This window comes from Cydia pomonella, chromosome 4 (assembly GCF_033807575.1).
Source record: "Cydia pomonella isolate Wapato2018A chromosome 4, ilCydPomo1, whole genome shotgun sequence".
Classification (NCBI taxonomy): Eukaryota; Metazoa; Arthropoda; class Insecta; order Lepidoptera; family Tortricidae; genus Cydia; species Cydia pomonella.
The window spans coordinates 14,657,674-14,678,197 of NC_084706.1; the positions used below are offsets into that span (position 1 = coordinate 14,657,674).

The 20,524-nt window shown below is 35.8% G+C and overlaps 1 protein-coding gene across 2 annotated transcripts in view; it reads right to left on the bottom strand.

Moving 5' to 3' along the window:
• The window catches only part of LOC133517142 (hemicentin-1-like), a 292,977-nt gene that overhangs the window by 216,742 nt on the left and 55,711 nt on the right, over positions 1-20,524 (bottom strand). The gene's annotated exons all lie outside the window — the stretch shown is intronic.

Genomic DNA, 20,524 nt, shown 5'->3' on the forward strand with positions numbered 1-20,524 from the left:
GGCATTCTCTACCAGTCGACCACTATTAGGCCAAACATAAACATTATTCAGAGTGCATACATGTTATATAATATACCTACAGAATGGTGCTGCACAATATACAGAATGGTCCTTCGAATCATCCCGGCTCCCTGATACTGCGGGGTTGCGTAATGCATCGCAACCATAATGTGATTTGTAGTGTTTAGTTTAAAAATATATTGTTATGATATGAATGTTAGTTTTAAGGTATTTATCTACTCGTATAGGCCACTAGTTGCCAGAAATAAAGATTTTCATTAAATAATTCATTCAATATACCTCATGCTTTTATACTTTTATGATTCAAGGAACAGATGCCGCTTAAGTTGTGTTTCAAGGAGCAATACGTTTAAAAACATAATAAATGCTTTGAAAAAAAAAACAGAAATAACCTATAATTGCAATGCAAAAAGCGCTGGTGGCCTAGCGGTAAGAGCGTGCGACTTGCAATCCGGAGGTCACGGATTCAAACCCCGGCTCGTAATCAATGAGTTTTTCGGAACTTATGTACGAAATATCATTTGATATTTATCAGTGGCTTTTCGGTGAAGGAAAACATCGTGAGGAAACCGGATTAATCCCAACAAGGCCTAGTTTACCCTCTAGGTTGGAAGGTTAGATGGCAGTCGCTTTCGTAAAAACTAGTGCCTACGCCAAATCTTCGGGTTAGTTGTTAAGCGGACCCCAGGATCCCATGAGCCATGGCAAAATGCCGGGACAACGCGAGGAAGAAGAAGAATCTACGAGTATAATTGCAATATTTTTATCAAAAGTAATGTCTATTATTATACTTGTACAATATACAGATACTAAGGTGAGGGAGGGGAAGTGCGCCATGCCGTCTAAGTGCGGCTACCTTGAATATATCGAAAACTGCTTATATACTACTAATATTATTAGTATTCTACAACACTCTTAGAGTCTAAGTGCTAGTCGGCATGGCGCACTTCCCTATATAAATGCTTAAAAATAAATAAAATGTAGAAAACAAATGACAACTTTCCAGTGACTGAAAAGTTAGAATAAAATCGAATCAAACACATATGAATATGTTAATAGTAACAGATATCTTAACTTAGTAATTAGGAATTACATGGCCATATAGGTACTTAATATTCATGACTTGATAACATTATAATTTAAATGATAAATACATTATGCATTAATTAGGTTAAATTTTAAACCCAATTCCTATTCAGCATTTAGCAAATAATCTTGAGTATAAAATTAGCCTAGATAATTTTGTGAGTACCTAGGTATATCACTATCAATCATACATAATTCTGTTTAGAACTATTAGATATTACAGGTAAATGTGTTTCTTCTTATTTCTTTTTTATTAAACTTGTCGCTGTTTCTAAGCAGACAATCATAACAACATGTAGCAAAATCTGCTGTAGCGAAAACAAGTATGTTTTATTTATTCCTAATCTCATATAAGAAAATAATAACGCATAATATTTTCAATTTCGAATTGGTCAAATAATACGATTAGATCAAGCTCATCTCATTGCGACAGCGGAGTGGGAGTCGGGTCTGTGGTTGCAGGCACTTCCATTACCATCAACAGGAACATTGCTGGACAACTCAACATTCCGGTTGGCCACTTGCCTTAGAATAGAAGCATCAACCAACATGCCTCACCGATGCCAATGCAATGCGGAGTTATGGTAGACAAGGAACCCTGGGCACGCCAGCATCAATGACGTCATTCGTAGGGCCCTTGTCAGTGCCAAGGTGCCGGCGGTCCTCGAGCCCCACGGCCTGGTCAGGGATGATGGCAAGAGGCCAGACGGAATGACGTTGGTGCCTTGGAGTATGGGCCGGCTACTTGTTTGGGAGGCACGGTCCCATATTCCAAACACCAAAGTTAATTCTGATGCGGCCTCCTCCTCGGCCGAAAGCCTCAAGCAGCCCAAGTAGATATGTCAACCTTGGCAGTAGCTACGTATATGCGGCGTTAAGGGTTGAAACCCTAGGACCGTGGGGGCCTAGCGCGCGCCGCCCCTTACGCCTCTATAAGGAGTTAGCAAAGCGCCTTAAAGAGGCTTCGGGTCACCAGAGCGATGGCCTGTATTTCGCTCAGCGAATACATATTACCATCCATAGGGGTAATGCAGCCAGCCTTCTAGGCAACCTACCAAGCGATCACGACTTGGGACAATTTTTTTTATTCATAAGTTATTTATTGAAATGTTTTATTATGATTTTACCCATTTCTGTTTCCATAAATAAACATATCAAGTAATATAAATATAAGTACCATATAAACCAAATTTTATGAATTTTGTTTGTAATCGCTCAATCCTATCAACACAGATTTGAGAGATATTTGAATACTCAATATCAAATCCATGTTGATAGGATTGAGCGATTGCAAACAAAATTCATAAAATTTATCTGCTTTAAAATGCATGTAAATTATAGTTCTGCTAATTATTTTAGGCTGTCTAAGAAACATCTCTTAATCCTACTTTTTACACGCCGTGAAATTGCAGACGATTTGTATTTAATAAATATTGTTAAAGGCCATGTTGATTGTCCTGGCATACTCAGTAAAATGTCCTTCACTGTTCCCTCGAGAAGGTTAATGCACTTTCGTCCCATTAGTATTAACCAGGCTTCCACTAAATATGTATAGGAAAAACAGTTTTTTGTGCAGGGCAGGCATGAGTTTAAATAAAGCTTTGCTTAATTTAGACTTTGATATATTTAGTTTGATATAATGACTTCTACGCGGCGACTACGTTCGTGGGTACAGGTTAGTAATATTATAAAAGAATACCTATTCTCTTTAAAAATATGGTACTGAAAAGTTTTCTTTTATGCAAAAGTTTTAATAAATAAAGCGGCCCATAATCAATCACAATTGTCAATGTGAGATAGATAATGGTGATTGACCGCTAAAACCCCAATTATTTGTTTTACGTGTGTGATCATATATGTACGTATTTAATTTATAAGTACGTATATCGTCGCCTAGTACCCATAATACAATCGTTGCTTAGTTTGAGGTTATGTCGATCTGTGTCTGATTATCCCCAAATATTGATTAATTTTATTTATTTATATGCCTTCAAATAAACATACATAGGTACCTATTCATAAACGGTTGAATTCATTTGCTGCGTCTAATGTACGCAGAGTTCGTGTACGTTCGGATTTTAACCGGGTCAGCCCAATCATGCTAATGAAAACAAGCCATGCGATCCCGGCAATGTTTAGCCCTCTGAATATTCAGCGGCTATTTTCTTAACGGCTATCGAGATTGTTGCCGCAGTCTAAAATTATTATCCACAACATCAGCGCCGCCGGACTATACCGTAAAAACTAACGATGATTGGTTACATTTAAAAACGACTACGGTTGAATTTTCGAAATTAAATACGTGCAGACAGAACATGAAGCAGTTTTTGAAAGAAAACGCTTTCAATGCGTAAAGCACTATTTATAATGGGTCGTAACTCCGACTCGTAAAATTCTTTCGCATGCGTCGTTAAAAATACATTGCTTTCATCAATGGCAAATAAAATTCTTGGCGAAACGTATATAAATAAATACCTTTATTAAATTTACGGTTTAATTAAGGTGTTCTTAAACTTATTGTTTCGAAATTAGAAACATACTTATTAGATACAATATGTCTGCAAGGATCGAATTTGTTAGTCATGACTGTTTCTAATCCTACCTCAAAATCATTAATTCCTTGTACGCGAATAGGTGAATACCTATTCGCGTTTTGCGATGATAGCGTATTTTGTTGTAGCATGTCATATAAATGGTATATTTTGTTACTCGCATAATTGTAGTTCTCGCATGTGTTAGTTCACACAGTAAGTTGCTAGTTGCGTTTAGTGGCAAATGTATGAACTCGAAACACTAATCGACCTGTAAACAGACCCAATGTGACGGCCAGTCACACTTATCCGTACGCCATACATACCCGTATTGACCTTACTTAATTTTTTCACAACACCAGCTAGTAAAGGCTCTCTTGATTGTTCAAAAACGGATGAGAAAATTGCATTTTATCTACATGTGTGGCAAAGTAATCAGAGTAGAATTGACTTTTGATTGATTGACTTTTGAATGATGATTTTGAATGATCAATATTTTCTCTACTCGTCGAATGTAATGGTTGAATTATGATTTCGTATACCAAACTATAATAAAATGCTTTTCATGTATTGGCTCCCAACTCAACTATAATATTCATTTCGATATGCTATAGTCAACTATAAAAAAATCACAGATTTTGTGCCTCACACGACTATCGAGCACATTGGAAATGAATCTACGGAATTCGACAAAATATTGTCGCTGAGCGAGAAGAAAGACGACGGGATAAGGAAAAGGATACAAATTAAAACTAATACGTTGAATGATAATTAACGCCTGTGAAGAAACAAATTGCAAAATTGATACTCTTAAAGAAATCTTCTTGTTTGTGTTCATGTGTACTAATACGAATAAAATGTACTAATTTTATTGTAGTTCTACCGAAAAATGATTTAACCGTTGTGACATTAAATTCAGCTTTTTTTCTTTTGAAAGGGGGTCGTTGTTGTTCTAAAAAGTGTGCAGAAAATTATTCGTTTCTGACACCATTTTGGATTTTAAATTAATTTGTTACACAATTTCCAATCTGATAAAAAAGTCCCCATTCCATAAATAACGATATTTTTACCAAAATTGTTAATTAAAAGTACCCTCAAGAACTACTGAAGTGCGTTCGAGCCCCAAACTACCTTGACAGAAACGTGTGCCTTCCATATCTTAACCTAAAACCTAACCAATAATTAATGTAAACAGTAGAATTAATGGCCAGCATTTGAGGTATGGTATGGCATGGTTCTGTATGATATGGTCTTGTACGATATAGTTTTTTTTTTTTTTTTTTTTTTTATTTGCCAGGCCGCTAATTTTTCAATTAACTTTTTTTTTTTATTTGTAACTAATTTTTCAATTAACTTTTTTTTTTTTTTAATTGGCCAGGCCGCTAATTTTTCAATTAACTTTTTTTTTTTAATTTCTAACTAATTTTTCAATTAACTTTTTTTTTTAATTTCAATTTTTTTTTTTTTTTTTAATTGGCCAGGCCGCTAATTTTTCAATTAACCCTCATATCTTAATAAATAATAAATAAATATTATAGGACATTATTACACAAATTGACTAAGTCCCACAGTAAGCTCAATAAGGCTTGTGTTGAGGGTACTTAGACAACGATATATATAATGTATAAATACATAGAAAACACCCATGACTCAGGAACAAATATCCATGCTCATCACACGAATAAATGCCCTTACCAGGATTTGAACCCGGGACCATCAGCTTCGTAGGCAGGGTCACTATCTACTAGGCCAAACTGGTCGTCCGTTACTCTATACTTGGAATACCATACTATACAGTACTCTGCCATAGCATACCATACATTACCATTAACATAACTACCCATACTCGCCGCTCCAGTGAACCGTAATAATATAACAATGATTTTGACGACCGGACCGGACTAGGCCACTAGTGGGTAGTGACCCTGCCTACGAAGCTGATGGTCCCGGGTTGAAATCCTGGTAAGGGCATGTATTTTTGTGATGAGCATGGATATTGGTTCCTGAGTCATGAGTGTTTTGTATTTAAGTATTTATAAATATTTAAATATTATATATATCGTTGTCTGAGTACCCACAACACAAGACTTATTGAGCTTACTGTGTGACTTAGTCAATTTGGGTAATAATGTCCTATAATATTTATTTATTTATTTATGTACCTACATTTTTTTGATCTTATGCTCGCTGGGGGACAACCCTAGCCAAGGTGGGGCGTGGCTTACGAAAGAGCACGTAGTATGCGATGGAGAGAGAGATGGCCATGATTAGGCACGTTTAGTATACCTGTACAAGGGTTTTTTCAGGGGATTACCTTCTGTACGTATTTAGGTAGTTCAGGTACGGTATGAGATCTGGCACCGTAAGTACTAAACTTTGTGACTAAGACTGACATATTGAACTTATTTATAAGTGTATTGCATATTTTATACTTTTATTTAGGCTATTAAACATTTTTTGCTAGACATAATAGCGCAAATGCAATAGTTAAGACCCTGACGAATTGAGAGCCTCTTCCTTTTTTAAACCGATTAATAATCACGTGCTGTCACCATTGAATAAGGAAACAAAACCAAGATTGTTGAACTCCAGACATCTCCAGATCTCCACGAATAAAAGGCGATTGAACATTTTGGACAACACGCTTTGCTATACAAAAAGTTACATCAAACCGATATTTTTTGTCCATAATGTTTTCATAAATAAATGATTCATTGATTGATAATATTTACTTACATTTTTCCTATTCTGTATGATCAGAAAGCGCAAGTATCGACCACTATATATTTATAACAAACAACTATATCTAGTGTTGTGAATTTAAGTTTCGAGGCGTAAACTACAAGACTCGAGTAGCGACTGCTGAGTCTAGAAGCCTTGAACCTTAAAGCCTCGACCGTATAAGCCTAAATAATAAGTTCGCGTTGCTGCTTACGATCACAGAAACCTCGAGTCTTTAGGCCTCAAGCTTTAAAGCCTCCTAAGCTTTGAAGGTTTAAGTCTATAAGGTTTATAGCATTTAAGTCTTAAAAGCTTCTAACAAATTAGATCAATCCATGCCATATTTAATATTGCTACAGGGTGCCCGTGAGGAACCCGAGTGATAAAAATATATTTGGACTTTATCGCATTTTTGTTTGTAGAATCTTCAAGGTTTGCGAGTCTTTAAGGTTTCAAAGTCCTCAAGACTAGTCTTTTAACAACACTAGCTATATCCCTAAATGTTATATGAAGTCGTATCAGTTTCTTTGGTAGGTATGTACCAATGTTGAAAAGGAAACGGCGTATCCAGCCAACGCAAGTTACGGTAACTTTTATTAATATAAAAAGTAGGCGGGCGTGACGATGGCTTCAAATATTGCAGCTCGACATGGGAATAATAAAAAAGTAAGGGAAATTGATGAGCGAAGCGCGGCTCCCCGTGGCGTTAAATCTTGGAATCCGATATTACACCTCAGTCCTAAATAAAAACCGCAGAGGAAAGGTGCAAACAATGTTAATGTCTGCAATGTACCTACCTGGGATGTTATTTACGAGTAAGTATCTACTTATAACGCCAAATTTTATGCGCCACGCCACTGGTGTACCAGCATAATTGTTATCCCCGGTAGCGTACAGTATTGCTGCGATTGTTGGGGTCAAGATATATTAGTGTATAGTATACAGTCGATATTAAATATATTGTGAATCAGACTCGGAATATGTAGCGGTACGGTCAACATCAATAATAGCGGATGAAACAAGGCGCCAAAAGTATCTAATATTCCTGATAACTTTTACATATATCGATAAATCTCTTAAATTCACGTTCAAAAGTATATCTTTTACCGTCTTGATTGTTTTACATATAGAAACCTTACTTTTTGTTAAACTGTTACAGAATGGTAGATACTTTTGAAGCGTTTTTTGATCCGTTAATTTTGATGCTGACTGTACTCCACCATTACCGAACCAGGTAAAGCTAAAATCTACTTAAAATAAAACCAAAATTGCCACATACTATTAATTTGTTTTATAAACCTTGCGGTATGTTTTTGTATACCTAGTGAATAATAAAATAGTCCTTTTACTTGAATAAAATAATGGTAGATTATATTGAGCATTTTTTGGATGACAAAGTGACTTGTCAAAAGTACTTTGAATACACGAAACCATTTCCTTGTCGCGTATGCTAAAGGTCGTAGGTACTTACTCGCATCCCGTGCCTCCCCCTAAAATAATATGTTTGTCTCATTTCTAATACGAATTCTCCGACTCACTTAGAGCAAATGTGTTCATGATTAATGTATTTTCCTTTTAAAAGATACCCAAAACGTCATAATATCCTTGCGACATTGTAAATCGGATACAGCAACGTCAGTGGTATATTTTATATAGAAGTTAGAAGAAGTTAAAAGATTTACAGCGGGATTGTGAAGTTCAACACACACACACACACACATTTCGTGACACTTTACTCTCACTATGTTCTCTTTTATGTCTGTCTATTACTGTTTGTGTGTTTATGAATAAAACAAATTCTATTCTATTCTATTCAACAAGCCGTGACACTGCAATTGCGGGCGGGTTGAATGATTGCGATTAGGCAAGTGAATACAGCGGGCCAGGAACGGCCTTCCATGACCAATAGCATCCCGGGTGAAAACTTGTAAAGTGGGTTATAAGTGATGTGTAATGAACCCATAACACTATGCCTCAATTTCTAAAAAAAAACCGGACAAAAGTGCAAGTCGGAGTCGCCCACGTCCACACGCCCACTATTTGTTGTTATAGCGGCAGCAGAAATATATAGTGAACATTTCAACTGTCTCTATCACGGTTCATAAGTAACAGACGGATAGACGGACGGACAGCGGCGTCTTAGTAATAGAGTTCCGTTTTACCCTTTGGGTACGGAACCCTAATAAGCCTAAATCCCGCCTAGGTTCCTACCATTACCCCGCTCTCGTCCGTGTAGTCATTGCGGGGCAAGTCGTGTTACTAAACGAATTTTAGGGTTCTTATAGTTTGGTAAGTAGATGTATTCTATGAACCGCATTAAGATTTTCACACAAAAATAGAAAAAAAAATGAATTTTGGGGGTTCCCAATCTTTGGGGCGCGCTCAATTTTTTGCAGCGGGTGGTGCGGTGAGTGGTATAAGCTCCGCCGACACGTGCGAGGTCGTTGGCGTCAGGTGCAGTCTTAAGACGAAAGTGGAAGACCCGTGCGAAATTCCCTTTTCATACAAACGTATAGTCCTCATTTTTTTTGTTAATACTTACAACAGATTAATATGAATTAATCGACATTCATGCCAATATCATTTCTTCCTATTCGCAATTCTACACAGTCTGAATTCCTCACAGTAAGTATTCAACCACATTCGTTATTGTGCACAGTTATTATTTGTGTACAGTAGCGATTCAGCCTTTTCGCAATTCTGCACAATCTGAATTCTACACAACTGCATTTCACCACAGTCGCTACTGTGCACAGTCTTTATTTGTGCACATTAGCGATTCTCCCTGTTCGCAATCTCGCACAATCTTAATTCTACGCAATATCATTTAATCGCATTAATAGTTTATTTTTTCGTTTTTAGTCGATATATTTAGTCAACTGTAATTTTTTGGGTTTGATGGTACCTCAAAAGTTTAAATATAGTCAAGTACAAGTCAGACTCGTGCATGAAGGGTTCCATACCACTAGAAAGTGGTCAAGAGCATGTCGGGCCATGCTTAGTTGTAGGGTTCCGTGGTTTTCCGACAGTCATAGTAAGTGATTCCGATTTAAAGTGAACTATTTGATATATGCTATTGAGATTACATACTAAAAAAATCCTACGTTATGACGGGTATCATATTACAAATTATTTTCTGACCTAAAAACCTTCCTAATACCTCACAAATCAAATACCTCCTGTCCTATAACATATTACCCTAAAAAAATCATTTGCCACTTTTTATTTTACCACTTCCGCACGTTTAATATACAAGGTGTTACAAACTGTCAAAAAGTGATAAAGATAGACAGTCGCGTGCATCCTTAAGTGCAACCTTAAGTGGGTCACAAATTTATGCACGCGACCGTACCTACTGAACCACTTTCACTATGGGACCAACCCCGTAAATGTCAAAAAAATATCGACCTCACACAAAACATCGATATTCGATCGATTAAAATGTATTTCAACGGCTATAAGTTTTGGTTAATTTCGTGGTTGGTCCCATAGTGGAAATTGTTTAGTACGTCCATCATCTATATATTTTTTGGCAGTTTGTATCATGAATAAAATAACACCTAGGTACTGTACCGGGTGTCTCATTTCAATTGGTCAGTAAGAGAAACTTTTCACTTATATTTTTCAGTAGTCACACTACTATGTTTTCTAATCTACTTTCAGTACCTATGGGAAAGTCTGAAATTTAAAAAAAAAACATACGAAGATCTATTTTTAGGAACCATGTCTTCGACTTTAACCTCAAGAAAAACTGCATTTTAAAAAAGTCGACACTGGTTTATTCAAACATTACAAAAAAAAGGTACAAAAATAAATTGCCTAGGCCTTTAATTTAATTGCCGGCTTCTTAGATGTGCTCCGCCCGAAACGAAATGTTTGAAGCCTAAAATACCGAACAGAATGACAATATTTCAATGCATGCTTGAGAAAATGATATTGCGTAGAATTAAGATTGTGCGAGATTGCGAACAGGGAGAATCGCTAATGTGCACAAATAAAGACTGTGCACAGTAGCGACTGTGGTGAAATGCAGTTGTGTAGAATTCAGATTGTGCAGAATTGCGAAAAGGCTGAATCGCTACTGTACACAAATAATGACTGTGCACAATAGCAAATGTGGTTAAATACTTACTGTGAGGAATTTAGACTGTGTAGAATTGCGAATAGGAAGAAATGATATTGGCATGAATGTCGATTAATTCATTTTTTTTCAATATCGACAATAATCTTTCGTTCTCGTTTCGTGCCAAAAATAAATGAAAAGAATAATTAATTTGGCGTAATAGGAATTAATAAAAGACGTTGAGGCTGTTTCGCTTCGAAAATGAAAATCTATATCTTGATTGTATATATTTTCTTAGGGATCTACAATTTAGATTTAAGATAATTCGTCTTGAGAAAGTATGTACAACTTAGCAATTTTAAATTTTGTAAGCCGACTTAAAAGCGCAGACAATGCTAAGTAGTAGAGCACTAGCCACGTCTTACGCTAGCCACCATATTATGTATTATAATCACTAAGTAAAAACGTCTTTTGCTCTTACAGAGAACATTATCAGCTATCAGACATGTACCAAATCGTTGAAAAGCTATGACAACCAATGATTTAAAAAAAAAACAATCCTGAACAACATAAAATCCGGTTGGAAATTATTCGATAGTGACAACGATAATCTAGTACATAGCCCTGAACTGATAATTCGCGATAAACCGTGTTTTACCATACTTCGGGTTTTTACACAACCATTTTAAAATACTTTGGAATATTAACCAAACCTATTCAATTTATCTGTATGTAAACTGCATTCGGACTATTCGGAGGTGAAGATTAAAATATACTTTACAGTACATATGGGGCTACTTTATAGCACTAGTGCGAGAAGTAGCATATTATGTTACTGTGTCGAACATTTAAAGGGCCATATGTACTGTAAAACGTTGTACGATACATGTGCGAATAGGTAATTCGCAACTCGTGTCGATTTAAAACACTCCCTTCGGTCGTGTTTTAATTTATCGCCACTCGTTTCGAATTTCCTATTTTTCGCACTTGTATCGTAATGTACTATTATAGTGAAATATTGTATTTGTAAGTATAATCATTTGACTTCAAAATTACCTTTTACGCTAAAAGCTTTGTTTCGAACGGATGAAAAGAAAGTTTGTTAGCCTTAACGATACGTTTTATATTTCAAAACAGTGTAGATAACTTATAGCAGAATTTTCAACATAAAAGTAGGATGAAATATTATATCACAGTGTAATAAACTCTTTTTCATTGTATATTGTAAATGTACAGATTTAGCCATGCGATAATTTGCTGAGCATAAGACGTCTGCGAACGATATTAAAAATGTCAATTTAAGAATCGTTCATTTCTAACAAAGTAAATAACGTAAGATCAAGTCAAACTGATATTTAGTTTATGCTTACCATTGACTCGATCTTATTGTTATATAGTTAATTTAAAAAAAAAACAACCAATAATGAATCGTATCTCTCTCGTGTCATAAGTCGTAGGTAGACGTCCATATAGTCAGCGCTGGAATAAATAAAAACATACCTATATAAAATACGTAACATAACATTACACTATTTATTTCAAAACACGTATTCCATGGTTACACTAAAAATAGTGATTGTTTACATACAAAATACATGACAAAAAGAATGAATGAATTTTTACAGACTGAAAATAGGTTGTTGTAAAATGAACATATATTATAAAATGCATTTTCCTTAGTTCACTACAACTAGTTTTCCAATAAAACCTTGTCGAAAACAAGTTTTAACTAGGATTTTTCAGTCAAAACTAGTTTTCACAAAGCAGTGCCTTGATGAAGACTAGTTTTAATGTTTACTAAATAACATTTGTTGATTTCGATGCTAAATTCAATTGGAGGATGGTGAGATTCTATGAGGCTTAAAACAGTGCTACTCATTCATCTTTGGTACAGAAAAGACGGACCTCCTACTTCCTAGGACTTCCTAAGGGTTTTGATGATATAAGTGAGTGAGTGAGTCAGTCACTGACGAAATCGAAAATTTAAAGTATTATAAGACCTATGCAATTGATTTTTTTTATGCTTAAGAAGTCTGCTATTGACATCATATCCCGAAAATTTTGTTTCTGGTATAATCCAAACTCAAGTTATGAGGGCTCAAAAAAAACGACGAAGCTCTTCGAGAAAAGGTTCTCTTCGCTTTGCTCGTCTTCACGGGGGCACAATGTCAATTTTTTTATTTAATGAAAATTGCCACACTGTTAAAATTATCACAAAAAAACATACGAGTATTTGTTTGTATGAAAATGTAAAACAATGTTTTCAGAAATAAATACTTCGTCCCTAAATTATACGACAATTATAATACTTGCCCCATTTGCTAAGAGCAGGCAGAAATATAGCACAGATCTCCTTTGGGGGGTAGTCATGGCACGATCTCGAAGCTACCGGGCTAATTCAGCTTTGTTTGACCTAAGGAATAATCTTGCCAAGCGGCGTCGCCTGAGACAAAAGTACACGCTGCTTCATACATTTCTGCATTTTAACCCATTATAGTCCCTAAATAGCTAAAGATTGAATAAATGAATGCAAATATTAATACATTTTTGCTCAAAATATCGCATTTACTGACGGAACGTTAAAGTTGTCATCTCTGAATAAATCTAATGTACTACTTCAATGTAGTGTGCTTCCATAAAAATATGGTCTGGTAGTTGAGGACCTTCACTTGGAAGTAAAAAAATCCCTGCAAAATGTTTTAACACCAAAACTTATGTCTCGCTTAATTTGTGGTTAAGTTATTAAAATAAACGTTGTTTAAACTCCCTTCAAATGTCATACCAAGTCCAATAAATAAGCTGTGTCCAACTTTGAACAAATTTGTAAAGCCTTAAATAACAATCATTACTCCTAATCTTATTTATACCAGAACAAGATCACTCAAAATCAGAACATTATCAGTTTTACCCTCTCGTCCCTTTGCAGATTAAATTTTAGGAGTCAAAACGACGTGTAGTGTTGAGGGCCCGGAGCGCTCCTTGAATCTTCGAGAGTTGAGTCCTTACGTGAAATTTCATTACTACATGTCACATACACAGCTTTTGGCGAGCCGTCATCTAATATTGATGCTATAAGCAAGATTTGGTTCATACTTTAAAGAATCAGGTCAGCCCAATTTTTGTGTATTTATTAATTTTTAATAATTAATCGCTGCAAGGACTGCTGTGACAAAAACGTACCGTTAAATGGTAGACTTGTTTGAATTTATTCCTTACTAAATACATCACATACTACTAGGCACATCTTTAAAAACTAAATATTTTACCGCTAACATGTACGAGTATGTACATAAAAAAAGCATGCCTGTTTCTCAAAAAACATCCTGAACTCTTTAGATGTAGGTCTGATGTTTTTGCAGGTAACCATAGAGCTCAATACATGGGCCTATTGTCCCAACCTCCTTGTCGTACTGCGATCTATCGTAAAAATGCGTATAATATATGAATTGTATTGTACAACAACCTTCCTCAAGACATGAGGCAAATAATGAATCGTATCTCTCTCGTGAATGGAATATAATAAATTTGCATTAGTAAATGGGTAAATGAAAATTGTTGTTATAGTATCCAAGAATTTATGGACATTCAATTGTACAACTAGCTAATAACTAACATTACTATTTACATAATTATTGACTAATTTGAATTTATTTTATTTGAATTGTAATTTAATCGTGATTATTGTATTTATTTTAATTTAAGTATTTATATATCTCATTGATAACGTTTTCATATTGGTTGTATAATTTTTGCATGTCGTTCACCGACTGAATACTTTATCACCTAATGTACGAGTACCTTAACACCCTGTACTATATGTTGATTTTAAGTATTCTGGCAAATAAAATAATTCTGATTCTGAAAAGTAACATTCTTTAGCGAGTAGCAAGCATGTGAGATTTAGGTATTATTCATGACCTCAAACTTATTTTTAATGAGCACATTATTAATGCAGTATTTAGGTAAAGCTTCCAGGTAACTTAGTTTTATAATGCGTAGTTCAGTTTGTTGTACCCGTCCCACAACTCTGAAAATCTTGTATTGCGCTTACGTGAGAAGCAAACTATAATACGCATCTCAAATATGGAATCCTCAGTATCAAATTTATGTTGATATGGTTGAGAGATTACAGTCCAAGTTCATCAAATTTCTCTGTTATAAAATGCGAGTCAGCTATAATTCTATCGACTACCTCAAGCTGTGTAAAAAACAACATTTGATCCCACTTGTTAAGCGCCGTGAGATTGCAGACATAGTGTACTTAGTAAATAATATGCTGTGGCACTGAGAATTGAGAGCAAGGTGTGCGAGCCTCATCAGCACACATAGGAATCCTTGGGGCAAAATTGTTTGACAAGTAGGGAGTTCCTGTATCGATAAACTCAACTATCGATGATAGTTCTATATACTAGTGATCACTCAAGGGTTTAATAATTAAATAATAACTCAATGTACTCTTCTTCGTTTTTAAGACAAGACAATTTTATAATTTTACTCCCTTAATTTTAGACGCTTAACGCCCGAAAATATGGAACAAATTCAGATCGTTTACTTTAACAATAGTAAATGCGACATTCACGAAGAAAAAAATTGTAATGAGTACAATTATAAAATTGTCTTGTCTTGTCTTGTCTTGTCTTAAAAACGAAGAAGAGTACATAGGGGTTATTATTTAATTATTATTTTACTCTTAATAAAATCATATTTTTACAAGTGATCACTAGTATATAGAACTATCATCGATAGTGACAAAGCCTTCTAGCGGTGAAGGCCGGATTCGAACCGGTGTCTTTAACTAACGGCATGAACCCCTACTAGGTCACCCCGCCATGCTATACTGTATTTAATCTTAAAAACTTGTAAAGGGTTCGTATAGGAGGTGCAAACACGTACTGTTCGCCCTGAAGAGTTGATCAAAGGCACCTAATCTTTCTAAGATGGCATATAGTCGAGAAATTGGGACCGGTTCCGCCGTGGCGAAGTGGTATAATTTCATTTGTTCTCAAAGTTGTGTTTATTCCTTACTACCTAACTGCTCCTTATATGTATATACATATTATGTACTTCATACATATTAGTCATTACTATTACATTCCTAATCTACTGTGATGCAATTATAATCTTATCTTGATCAGAACATGCGCTAACTGAATATCTAATAAAGATAACATTCGGATTCAGACTGCACCAGCGATATGCTGCAGTATTACGGTGCATTGCAAGTATTGGGATTAAAAAATCTAGGCATATGGTAAACGAGCAGGCAGATGGATGTAAACATTTCCTGCAGCAATGCAGTCAGCAAAAATACTGCACGGAAATACTACAGCAGTTACGCTGGTGCAGTCTGAATGCGAATGTGAGGTACCTTATCGTCACGCGGCAATAATACTCGTATTGTGCTGAATAGCCATTCGGCGAATTTCCATTAGTCGATAAGGCCATTGCCTTACTTAGATACCATTGTATTTACATCTACAAAGCAGTTTGCCGATACTTATACAACTTAATCCAACTCGTGGTCCACCGAAATCAGTCTCTGAAAATAAATTTTATTATAATTATAGATAAAGGCGACCTTTGTAGGTAGGGTACATCTCATTTGAAAATATCATAAAAGATTGAATAATGTCTGTTTTATGCTTGGTGTGGCAGTATTAAATATCTCACTTCAAATAACTTTGCCCACAGTGTTATTACTGGTTTTTAGGGTTCCGTACCCAAAGTGTAAAACGACTATTACTAAGACTCCGCTGTCCGTCCGTCTGTCCGTCTGTCACCAGGCTGTATCTCATGAACCGTGATAGTTAGAGAGTTAGAATTTTCACAGATGATGTTTTACTGTTGCCACTATAACAACAAATACTAAAAATTAGAATAAAATAAATATTTAAGGAAGCTCCCATACAACAAACGTGATTTTTTTGCCGTTTTTATAGATAATATTGTATGGAACCCACCGTGCGCGAGTACGACTCGCACTTGGCCGGTTTTTATGGTTCTTTATGTAAAATCCGTTTTCTATAGTCTTTCGTTTTAAAAGTAAGCTTGTGTCAGGATTCTATTCACTATTGTGTCCAAAACCGCAAACAGGATGCACCATAAAACTAGATACTAACGATCACTAAGCCAAGCCGCGGATGGATAGACGGACAGACAGACAAACGTACAGACGTGGCGAAACTATAATAGTTCCTAGTTGATAACAGAACCTAGAAATGATTTAAATCGGACCGTTGTGTTGAACCACACCGCTACCAAATCAAAAATATTTTTCAAGCCATAATCAATAATCATACGGTCTAAATCGTTTACTTAAACGGGTTATCCATACCTAGTTATTCAATTCGGTAAGAAATCGGACAGCGAATAAAACGATATCCTGTCAGTATACGTATTAACAAAATGTAACAAAGTCACGCCCCTTGCATTTTTAGACCGTTGATTACGTCTTAATATTAATAAAATATATATGCCAAATCTGTTTAAAAGCAGTTTTTCTTTCCAGCTTACTGGCCCGAAAATATTGTTATGGTTGAATGTTGAGAGAGATTTTAATAAAGGGTCGGTACTTTGGCCGAGCGTTGCTTTTGTATGAAATAAAGTTTTGACAGTGATTTTTAGCATTATTAAAAACATCTTTTAGACTCACGATGATAACTAACCAGATACATAGTGTTTTCGTTAGCTCTACCGATATATCGACTGCTCTCTCGATATATAACTTGGAGACTTTGGTGGCTATTAAAAAGTATACAGCGTGTATTTTTGATACGATCGCATAATGAAAGGGTAGTTAGTTTAGGTTTTAATGAACACACTTTCATAGGTTTAATAAAAAATGGATAATTTTTATTTTGCCATATAAAATAATTCATCAAACAATGTATCACTACTTTGTTTTAACTCAAAACGTCGCATTTGATGATGCGACGTCACAATTTTCACAAGTGGTCATGATTTATGAAATACATTGCCACACGAAAAAAAAAGAATTATGCTCCGGTAGTTAAGACTAAATGTAAAAAAACTAAAACTTACGTCTAGTTTAAGTATAATGATATCCCAAAGCGCGGATGAAGGATATTTTGGAAATTAAATAAATAAATAAAAAAAATCTTTATTGCCACACAACAAAATTTACAATTTATGTGAAAATAGCTAAAAAATACAAAATAACTTAAACTCTTCTTCCTCCTGCCCTTATCCCACGTTATGTGGGGTCGGCACAACATGTTCTTCTCTTCCATTCTCCTCTATCTTTCGTCACCTCAGCACTCACTCCTTTCTTTCTCATATCCTCTTTCACACAATCCGTCCATCGTTTTTTGGGTCTACCATCCGCTCTCCGTCCATCAACATTCATTCCTAACATTCTTTTTCCTATATGGCATTCATCCCTCCTCATTAAATGCCCATACCACGCTAACCTACCACTCCTTATCTTCTCCGCTACCGGTGCTACTTTCAAACTTCCCCTTATATACTCATTCTTAATTCGATCCTTTCTCGTCACTCCACACATCCATCTCAACATTCTCATTTCCGCTGCGTGCACTCTTCTTTCATCCGTCACTTTCGTCGCCCAGCATTCTGATCCATACATTACAACAGGTCTCACGATCGTCCTGTAGATTTTCCCCTTAAGTTTAAGGGGCATTCGTGGATCGCAAGTTGTTCCAGAGACCTAAATTAACACAATAATTATAACTTAAATCTATAATGTGGCAAAGGGTCCCAATCTCAGCATGTGCAGTGCCAGAGGGCTCTGCGCTGACTTTCAGACAGAAATATTACCATAACTGGTTTAAATTCCTGGGTCTTTTGCTTTGTTTAAAAAAACTGCGTAATTCTGTATGCTTTTATTTTTTTGTCAACTTAATTTACCGCTTACCGATTCTAAAAACCTACAAAAGGGTTATCGCTTATAATAATTATTAATTGCGAGCATCAGGAAGACCTCCCATGCTCGCACGATTTCGTACCTGGTGCAAACGTTGGCCATTGGCATCCAATCAACGTAGTAACGCGGCACACTTGTGTGATACCTACAACCCGCGGTGGTCTTTTTGAATAAAATAACATAAGATAAAACTTCATGTAAACTTAAACTGAGAATGGTATTACAAAAAAAAACTTCGATTATCAATGACATATGACAACTTTACTTTTATAGTCTTATAGACCGCGAGCCAGGAACAAATTTCGATGACCAATCGCCTCCCGGGCGATAACTCGAACAGTGGTTAACGGCTGTGTATGATGAACCCTCGTGGACGTCAGCTGCTACTCCATTGGCGAAAGAATGGCAGCCACCGAAACACGTAAAAAAAATTGGTTTGATACATGGGAAAAAGAGCGAGGTACTTGTTTTCAAAGCAGGAAGAAAATCCTACAAAACAGTACCCCCTGTGACCCCGGGCAAAGAACTGCTCAAGGTCACAAAAATCTTCAAATACCTTGGTCACTGGGTCACCGAAGACCTTAAGGATGACCTAACATAGAGAGGGAGCGTAGAGCATTGGCTGTTCGTGGATATGCTGGCGCGCAGGTTTGCTAGGTGTAAAAAAGACACTGTTTATGACATTCTGCCAATCTTTTTATACCTGCAGCCTGTGCCTGCCTGCAGCCATGGTCAGCGAGCGTATAATGCGCTACGGATACAGTACAATACAGCAACGTATTCAGAATTGCTGATGAGACTGCCACGTCACTGTAGTGCATCCGGAATTTTCGCGGAGGCGCTCACGGACGATTTTCAACAGATCGGCGTCACTTATGCGGAGACTAGGTGGCAGTAACAATAGTATCCTGAAAACGTTGGCAAGTAAGATGGATGCGCCATTACTCATATACTGGAATAGTCTACATGTGGCAGCAATAGATGTTGAGAAATGGTGCATCTAAATTGCCTGGATTTTATTTTATTATTTATTATACTACCTATTTGTGTTATATATCTTAATATGTTACGCGTGTATTAAATTATTCGTAAATTGTATGTTACTAACCTAAATTAATTTAAAAATGTGTTGTACTCTACTAACACTATATGGATCTTCTTAGATTCATAAAAAATAAATAATTGAATTGAATTGATACTATGTCAGATGATAGTTTAGATGGTATTGTGAATTTTAAAAAATCGTCTGCCGGTTGTAACGCGGTGGTAAGAACGTTCGCTGGTCGCATGACCATGTAAAAAATAAGCGCTTTACAACAAAATCATCAGGCGTTTCAATAAACGGATTACGAATTACGCATACTTTGCAGACATGAGTGGTAACACGCGTATATTTTAGATGTTCATGTCACCAGCCGATGGTGTTTCTATCGCAATATAACCAGCTGATGGTTTTTCATTATTTAAAATATCATCTAAACTATCATCTGACACAATATCAATCGGGAGGCGATGGCTGAAATTTTTTTTTTTTACATATTCATATCATCAATTGACGGTCTTTTCACGGCGATACAACCAGCGGACTATTTTTTTTTCACGCCACTGTTCGGAATTGTGGCAATAGATGGTCTCAAACCAAGCTGGAAAGCACCTGAACCATCACTACTACAATGTTTTATTGTTATCATCATCTGTCATTGTTGATCATTGTTATCATCATCTATCATTGGTGATGGTAAAAGGTCTTTTAGGACCATTTACTTGTTAAAAAAAAATAAACGTCAAAACCATTCAGTTCACGCTTAAGGCGTTATTACTTTTGTACCTTAAAGCGTTTTTACTTTTGTTTTTAACAAAAACTATTCTAAGTTTAGAGTCGATTTGAAGTAAACAACAGAAAAACGCCTCTTAAAAGTGATAAAAAAGTAAAAAAGCCGGAATCGGAAAATACTTACTGAATTGGATAGTGTAAATTGTGTTTGACTAAAAAATACAAGAAACATACGTATCTACGCAATAAAAATGAGTTCTTCTAGTGAAGAAGAAATAAATGTTCCTGGCAAAAATACATCGCTTTCTTTCAACAATTGTCCTCACGCCAATATAAATAAGATCTTCTACTGTTTTCTTATTTCCTCGTAGTAGTCGTGAATGCACTATGTAATGCCTCGGCCGGAAACGCTAAAGATGGACTCG